The sequence below is a fragment of the Curcuma longa genome, chromosome 15 (genome assembly GCF_044706935.1).
Source record: "Curcuma longa cultivar G26 ecotype Majalengka, Jawa Barat chromosome 15, ITB_CL_G26_1.1, whole genome shotgun sequence".
NCBI lineage: Eukaryota > Viridiplantae > Streptophyta > Magnoliopsida > Zingiberales > Zingiberaceae > Curcuma > Curcuma longa.
Genome location: NC_133875.1, coordinates 9,002,691 through 9,012,242, shown reverse-complemented (window position 1 = coordinate 9,012,242; position 9,552 = coordinate 9,002,691). Strand labels below are relative to the sequence as shown.

General features: G+C 31.6%; 1 long non-coding RNA gene across 1 annotated transcript; it reads left to right on the top strand.

Annotated features, from left to right (window-relative positions):
- Positions 1–1,807: 1,807 nt before the first annotated feature.
- LOC141845782 (uncharacterized) lies at positions 1,808–8,081 on the top strand. The gene is made up of 3 exons (XR_012603286.1): positions 1,808–1,886; positions 7,542–7,605; positions 7,769–8,081. It is a non-coding gene; the product is annotated as an uncharacterized LOC141845782 (long non-coding RNA).
- The last annotated feature ends 1,471 nt before the right edge of the window (positions 8,082–9,552 follow it).

Sequence of the window (9,552 nt, the reverse complement as noted above, 5' to 3'; positions counted from 1 at the left end):
GCTGCTAGTACTCACTTAATATTCATGTTGTAGCAGCTATAGTTTTGTAGTTGCTACAATGTGTCCAATCAATTCAAAAATTAGGATTTAGAGTTTAGGCGGGAGATAACAGTAGTCAACAGTACAAAACAATGAACAATATTAAAAGGTATTTAAGTAATTGTGCATGGCTGAACAGACATCCTTTTGATGACAAATAAATGTGGGGAGCCCCTTTGAAGATTTGGAAAAAAACAGATGCCATCTTGATTTTTGCCTATTTATTTCTCTGTAAGTGGATATCTGGTTCTTTATCATTGTATTCTCCTTTTTCTCTTCTTGCTAGTGTACAAGTGAAATATATGATAGCTTCTTCATTGTTAGATAGAGTTGTCTGCCTAACCTTTAGTGCATAAGATGGTTTCTTTTTTCTCCCTTAGAAAAGGATGGGATTCAAATCCTGGTGAAAGAAACACCTTTGATCTGCGAAGGCACACAAGAATTTCATATAATGTTCTTGGTTTGCTGTCTACTATCTATATATTTAGGCCTGATTCCTACTATAATCTAATCTGTGGATATGCTGTCATTTAAGTTTCCTTTAGTTCCATGTTTGAATTTTGATCCTTAGAATTTTTGAGATTGTATTGAAAGTCAACACACTTTGGCATGCATTGAAGCATATTCGTAGGTAAGTTTAAATGAATCTTATCTTCTTTAATTCTCTTCCATTAATTTGTTTACTTTTAAAAAATAAAACAATTGCAATTAGATGTTCCATATCGAACCAATGCTCGATGCTCTTTATCATGTGGTACATGTTCATCTAATCTTCTTTCACTTAGTTTATAATTCTAATAAAATGAATTACTTCGATACATGTCAAGATACAAATTCATATGCATTTTACTCCTTTAATCATCTTCAACTTAGAGAATATATGAAATTTCTATTTAGTGATATTAGACATAGTAAGATAATTGTTAAGATAGGAGATGATTATAACTGAGAGCTTTAAGTATTTATAATCATTTTTACAAAAAGATGAAGAGATTGAAAGAGATATCTTATATAGAATACAAGTAGGAGGATGGTTGAAATGAAGGAAAGCGTTAGATGCTCTTTGTGATTGTAAGATATCTCTACAACTTAAAGAGAAGTTTTACAAAATGATGATTAAACTTGCTATATTATATGAAGCTAAATGTTAAGCTATGACTCGAACATATGAGTAAAAGATGAGTCACAAAGATGAAGATGTTAAGGTAGAAGTGTAGATTTTTGGTAGAAGGGCTTTTAAGCATAGTTCTACGTTATCTTTCCATTGAAAATCTTTGTGATTCATGTTGCACTTTAACTCAGTTATTAATAAAATTATCTTGTAGCTGAGCTGGTTTCTCTTGTTGTGCGCAAATGTTTTTTCTTGAACATGCCAAGTTCAATTTGCCAACGGCATCTGAGCATCATTTGGGATGAGCATTTGCCACTGTGATTTGCTTGTTTGTTGATACATGTTTCAATCAGAATTTAAATTGTCTCATGGGGAATGGTATGATTGAAATTTACTTGGCTAGGGACCAGGGTGTGGATAACCCAATTATGGACATTCTGTGGTGAACAGGCATATTTTTAATGATCTTTTGGTTATTTTATCATTGATATGGTTTGATCAGTGATTTATATAGTACATGGTCTACTAAGCTGATAGATCAGTGACATCGGATTGGTATTTATGCTTCTTTCAGTGTTTTATACTTGTAATCCTATTTGGTATTTTTACGCTTGTTCAGTGCTTTCTACCTTATAATTTTTTTAGATCTGTCATTGTGGATGGGTACATTTTCATGACAGGGAGGAACACTCAGATGTTGATGTTACCGGAGGATTCTATGTATTGTTCGGATCTGGTAAAATAATTCTTGACTTTGTGTTTTTGGCAATTGAGTGGTGCTACTTATCTCCCATATTCAATTTCTTAAGTTTTTATTTGCCTTGGCATTTTTGGTTTATATGTTAGTATCTTGGTTCGTGGACTAGCACTAAGCAATAGCAGCTCTAGAATGCTTGTCTGAAATATGGTTTATCTTCTATAAATGTAGTATTTATGGTTTTGTAAGTGCAAGAATGTCTATTTACAAAGTTGTTTGGAAGCTTATTGGTACAACCTAGATATTCGTACGTAGATTGTGTTTGCATTATCAAAGTAATATTTGATTTGTGTTTTGGGTAGGTCTTTATATTAAACATATAGATGTCAGTTTTAAATATTTTGGGTAGAAATAGAGTCAAATTAGAATAACATTGATGATTACTTTAAAAATAGTTGTAAATTATATATATATATATATATATATATATATATTGATATATTAAAGATCTAGACATTAGTAGATTAATATCACAAACAATTTTAATTATCTATGCAAATATTGGAATACATGTAGCAAAATTCAAAACATTAAAGGAAAAACCTTTTTTTTTCCAAAACGTCAATGGAGCATCACTTTTTTCAAAATATCAAGCGCCTTATTCGAAGTATTCTACTTTATTAACATTCTCTCACCCTTGCTATAAAAACATTAGATCATTTGTTTAATCGATCTAATATGCGCATCTGAGTAAACTCATATATTAGTTTTGGTTGCCCAAGAGTTAGTTGAGTTGGTGCTCGAGTGACAAACTTGCATCAATAGATAAGGGTTCGAGTCGCGGCAAAAAGCCCTCCTACATAGGGGGTCGTTTAGTACCTGATTTACCTCCCTTTATTAAGCTGTGGGGTTGGTCATGAGAGACACTTGGCGTGAGCTTAATCACGTATTGCATCATCAATTTTGGTCAACACAATTACATAAGTTATAAATTTTAAAAATTATATATATATATATATTAAAAATTACAAAGATCAAAAACTTGTTGTAAATTTAAAATTTTCTACATGAGTTATAAATAAAAAAAATAATAAAAAAGTTATAATTTAAAAGATATCACAAAATGAAAATTAAAAAGTAATGGGGATCAAAGTGATACAAATTTTGTAAGTCTAGGAGTAAATTAGTTTTTTTTTTAAAAAAAAATAAAATGTAAATAAAAGAATATGATATTTTGGTTTAAAATAGTTGTAGCAGTTCTGGCCAAAATCCCTACATGGTCGTTTTGCTATTCAATTTTTGAATCTTAATATATAGATGTAGCATAGGAGGTCTTTGAAGTCTACAGATACTTTGAAAGTGACCAAACAACTAAAAAATACTAATGTAATAGTTTTGGTTCAAACTTGCTATATGCTAATTTTTTGATTAAATTTTAAATCTAAATATAGAAACACACTCTAAGAGGCAATTGGAGTGCAACTCTGCTTTCAAAGTGACCAACCAACTCCAAAATGATCATGTAACAACTTTGGCTAAATATTCTGTACTCAAATTTTGAATCTGAATGTATTGATCAGTGCAATTTTTAGTCCAAGACTGTTTTATGATCATTTTAATTCAAATTTTGAGTATGAATATATAGATGCATTTTAGGAAGTCATTGGAGTCCACTTATGCTTTCAAAGTGACCGACCAACTCAACATGTTAGATTTGGTTAAAACTAAGAGACAATTGAAGTTTACTAATGTTTTTGAAGTACCCAAATGATTCAAAATGACTATGCAAATTTTGGTGAAAACTGTCTATGAATATATATTCAGATTTAAAATTTGACTCAAAATTAGTCGTGTAGTAATTTTTGTCAAAAGTGTTACATGACCATAGTGACCATTTTAGAGTTGTTTGGTCACTTTAAAGTATAGTTAGGCTCTAATGGTCTTCTAGAGTGCATCTATATATTTAGATTATTATTTTTTATAAAAAAATGAGCATATAATAATTTCAGACTAAAATTGCTATATGGTCATTTTTTTAATTGCTTGATTACTTTAGAAACATGGGTGGAGTTCAATGGCCTCTTAGCATCTTTGTATTTTAATTTAAATTTTGAATAAAAAATGATCATGTAGCAGTTTTAGATCAAAATTCTTAGAAGACTATTTTTGAGATATTTGTTCACTTTGAAAGTATGGCTAAACACCAAGGACCTCTAGAGTGTATCTATCTATTCAAACTTAAAATTTGATGAGAAAATGACTATATAATAGTTTTGGCCAAAATTCCTACAATAATAATTTTTTATAAAAATTATAATATTTTTATTTTTATTTTAAATTAATTGATTCTTTTCTGCAAAAAGGTGGATCCGCCACCTTAGCGGCCCCACACGGTCGGCCCCACGACCATCTGTGAGGAGGTAAATCGAGAAAGTATGACTTAAGATTTTGTATCATTTTGATCTGTTATCATTTTGTTAAATTTTTTTATTATGGACCTTTTGAGTAAAAGGGGTGCTCCTTTGATGTGTTGTTAAAAAATAAGATGCTCCTTTTTCTTTGTTGAAAGAAAAACTAACATAGATATTTACAAAATAATCACTATACCCTATTGAATTGAGATGACATCATCCTTACCATAGTCTTTATCTAGCATATTACTTCATTATCATTTTCTTTCTCGGCTTCTTCCTCGATAATTTCTTCCTCAATAACTATCTTTTTTTTACCTTTTCCTTTGCTACTAATAGTTGCATCCAAGTTTTGTGGACCTTCAATAATGAAACAAAAAAAAGATAATTATAAAGAATTAAAGCATCAAAAATCCTAAATTATAACGTGTAAATACTTAAATTTATATTAAATTGAATGTTATTCAATACTTCTCTTTCCTTTTTTATTAGGTATTTTCTCCTCTATATTAAAACACTCTTATACATCTATCCATAAAACATCTTCTGGAAGACAAGGTTCTTTACTTCGGTAACCCATTCATCATCAGATTCTATGTGAGACAAAAAATTGGATTATGTAAATCTCTTTGCTGTTATGGTACTTTCCGTCTCAACTAATGTTTAATATTATATTTTATGAACACCACTGCATGTAGTCATTCTTGCTCTAAATGTTTTTTTTTTACTTTTAGAATGAACATGCTCAAAGGCGCTCCAATTCCTTTCGCACTCTGTAGCAACATGTTGAACTAAGAACATGGCAAACCTTCGAAGTTCACGACATTCCTCTTCATAACTTTCCTACTATAAAATTATAGAAAATAAACTAAATCATGAAGAATTTATTTTGTGTAATAAAATAATTTACTTGGTTGTTTTTTATCTCTTGTTCGAACATCATACTCATTTTACTTTTATCTTCATTCTTAAATTTTTAAGTTTATCCAACTTTATTCTTGTTTCTATATCTTGATACACTGTCTCTATTGTCTTGTAGAGACTGATTTTAACTTTCATGAACATCAAGAGTAAAATTTTGATTATAATGAAAGCTGAAATTTAAGTTTGAAATCATGTTATGCACATATCATGAATAAAAAATTACAGAGGTGGTATAAGACTAAGGATTCAAATTTACAGAGGATTGAGATAGTAGGCTATAACATGTAAAGGTCTATGATGTTGTAACTTGCATCAAGTGTCAATATCTACATTTAATGCTATTAAAGTTCTTTGATATTCGATCCTTGGCTCTATCCATACTTCATAAATATATCCCATAGTTGTCCATGCATCACCATCCACAAAGACTATGTACTTTCACAAGTTGAATCACATTTTAAACAAAACTTTATTGATTTTCAAAATCTCTGATCACATAATACAACATCTTGTAGTTTTAGCCTTTAATTGGACTAGCAAAAGAACTGCCTATAATTTGTTAAGAGTTTTTTTCTCTAACATTGTTTTCAGTGTCAAGTATGCAGAAACAAATTTAGTTACTGCTTTGTCAATTCACCTCAGCAAAACTCCTATAAATTAATTGGGAACTAGAGTGTGCGATAAGTAAAGATTTGGATTTGTTTTGCATGTGTTATTACAATATATAAATAAAGGACTCTACCAAATTGAATTACTATGCAGTAGCTTAAACACATCTTCATATATTCTGAACTATTGTTGCCCTTTTCTTTGAAAGTTGATCAATTATTATAGCTTCACTTTCCCAATCCCTTCAGCACAAAAAGAATCTATGCTTTCCCATTCTTTTTTTAGTAATTTCTTGTTCAACAAAGCATTTAAAGCAATCATGATGTTCTCTGTCATTTTCTTTTATGTTACATAAAATCTGTATTTCTCACATTTTCTGAAATGTTTGAATAAGGTGCAACCTTGTTCTTGCTAAATGATTTGCCATTTCTAATGTTACCACCTTTTTTGCTGTGTTCCCAAGTGACATCAACATTCTTTAATTTCTTCTTTGTAGGCATTTTCCAAAAGGAAGTAGCACCAAAAACTGATTGCGTATCTGATCAAAATGAAAATATACAAAGTTACAACAGTGAAAAATTATGCTTCAAGTTAATTTAAAGTTGAAACAGAAATAAAACAATTAAGCTAAAAATTAAGTTGCTTTTGAACAAGGTGCAACCTTTTGTCTTGTTCTTGTTAAATGATTTTTCATTCTAATAATACCACCCCAATGCTCCAGTGCCATTCAATTTCCTTTGTCAACTTTTTTTGCAGTAATCCCAAGTGACATCAGCATTCTTAAGTTTCTTTTTGGTAGGTATTTTGTGAAGTTTGGTCAGTAGCTAAACTGAAGTAGTGAACAGCCAAAACTAACTGCGTATCCAATCAAATGAAAATATACTTACCAACAATGAGCAATTATACTTCAAATTAATTTAAAGTTGAAGTAGAAATAAAACAATTAAGCTCAAATTAAGTTACTTTTGAACAATGTGATACCTTTTGTCTTGCTCTTGCTAAATGATTTTTCATTCTAATAATATCACCCCAATACTTACTTGCACAGATTAAGTTCCAATGTCATTCAGTTTTCTTCAACTTTTTTGCAGTGATCCCGAGTGACATCTTAAGTTTCTCTCTGCTCACTTAATCCTAAGACTCTTAAATGGGCACACTAAAGAGCATGAAATGTTTTACAATTATTGAATTAGGACAGATGCTTATTAAAAATTCATAACTCCAAAAAGTGATTGGTCATTCATGAATCATCAACTATGAACCAACTTTGTTTATGAAAGAAACCTAAAGATTCAGACAGAAATCATTTAGGAAAATCATGGGAATTGGAATTACATTAAAATTAGATTAAACTAGGAAAAGTGTTGGTAATTCTTCATCTCTCTGAGTCTATTGCTGCTGTATTGAAAATTAAATACAGTGGGTGGTGCATGGGCAGGATTCTGTTGTATCTAGAAAGAGAAATAGATCTAGAAATTCTTTCTACTTTAGTTAATATTTGGATTGTTTTAACTATATGGTCATTTTAAAAATAGTATGAACTACAAGTGAGCTCTACTACTAATCATCTCATCAATGTGAATTTACACATAAACGACATTACAAATTGATTGTTTGAGATATAAATCTTAGTTGTAAAATGCCAATCAGATTTTACTGTAGATTAGATTTTGTAAGTACCAGAAGTGCTACCTACACTCTATAGGGCATCTGACTTCTAACTTACCATGCCTGTGAACATCTGGTGCAGGTCTATTTCTGTCTTTGATCCTGTCAATCTACATCTTGCAATCATCAAAAGAGAAGCTAACAAGGTCATATTTCTAATTTCTTTTAGTATAATATAATCTATCACATGAATAACTAATCCCGCTTCCAATGTATCTAGGGAAAAGTATGGATATAGAACCATTATTTTTACAGAAGATTTAACTTAGAAAATTGTGGGAATTAGCTGAAGTAATTATTGTCTTCCAGGTTTGTGAAGGAGAATGTCGCAGAAAACAATATTCATGGAGGAATAGCCAAGGTTGAGTGATGTTTTTGCAAGCTGTTGGGGTTCCCCCGGCTGCTCCCCAAACCATCATCTACTGGATAGGAACATGATTTTCGCTTTTGAAGGCTGTTATGTTTCTTAGAGGCACAATCATGTTGGAGAATGCATACTCTTTTTTTCGTATGACATCGTTCTTTAGCAGCATTGATATGGAGGGTGTATAAAATACAGAAGGAAGAAGCTTGGGGGTTCTGTTTACTAAAGTAAATGAAAACTTTAAAACCTTTTTCGTTAGATTCTAAAGGTATTAGACATGATGGTACAATTTTAACGAATGTGTTTGTTCCCTTGCTAGATCAATCATTATATCATCCATCCAAGAAAACTTTTGACCCAACTTTTTTTGTCGTCATCAAGATCATCTTTACTAATATCTTCTCTGATCATTATACGGTGATAAACAATGTTTCTAACCCTTACGTCTGCTTTCAATATTTTTATAAATCATCTTTATTGTAATGATAAATATTGATTTAAGAGGTTCATCATGTTAGAAAGTATATGGGTAAAAATAAAAATTAAAAGGATACCGCAAATTTTACAAATCATCTTTATTGTAATGATAAGTATTAATTTATGTAAGAGGTTCATCCTGTTAGAAAGCGTATGGGCAAAATACCTCAAATTTTATAAATCATACACTTCTTTTCAAAAAAAAAAAAAATCAAAAGGGTACTCTATCAGTCATTTTATTCAAAAAATATCTTTTATTTTAGCCACATTAGCAACCGAGTAGTTGTTAGACGTAGAAGTTATTGAATAATTGATATGTGTAGAAGTTACTCTTCAATTGTTATAATGTATTGTAGCCAGTTACTGTAACTGTCCATCACCACCATGCTCGCTACGGTTGTGCACTCCATAGAGGATGCGACCTCTTCCTATTAATAGGGAGAGGAAAGCCTTGATTGAGGAGGAGAGGCAGACGTCGACGAGGTTGGCATGGAGCTGGCCGGCTAGCATCGATGGCAAGCGAGGCTCCGGCGCCGTCTTCGCACGGCTGATCCTCGATCTGTTTGAGGCTCTAACGCAGGAGGCTTTGTCTTCGGCACAATCGGCGAGGCTGGTGGCGCCAAGGCCGACGTAGGCGGCGAGGCCCGCGCCAACAAGATTGGGAACGAACAGAGTGCGGCAACTTGCTTTTAGGGAAGACAGAAAAAAAAGAAAAGGTGTGGTGCCAGTGTGTTTAGGGACACAAAAATGCCAGCGCATTGTTTTTAGGGCATAGAAGTATTAAAAAAGATAACAAATAAACAGATCTGTTTTTAATTGGGCTGGCAGTGTCTAATAGATCAATTAAGTTTCCAATAGATCAATTAAGTTTTTAATTGCATTGACAATGGTCTGACCCAATCAGAAGCCCGCCCAAAATGTGTTCTGATATAAGTCGCTGCTGGGAATCAAACCCAAGTTTCCACGGCCACAATAGGGAGGCTAACCACTAAACCGCAGCCATCATGTGTAATTGGATCAGTTTTATTTACATATTGATCAAGTTAATTGAGTTGTTCAATTATACCCAATTAAGCTCATTTAATTGGGTTGTTTCATAAAAATTAATTGGGCTTCTAGATTCTTGATAATTGAGTAGTGATCAATTATTGGGCAAGGATCAAATTAATTGAGTCAAATTTCTAATTAGACCAATTTTGGATTTTCAATTAGAAAGCACTAATTTGGAAGTCATGTGCTCAATTGGCCCAAA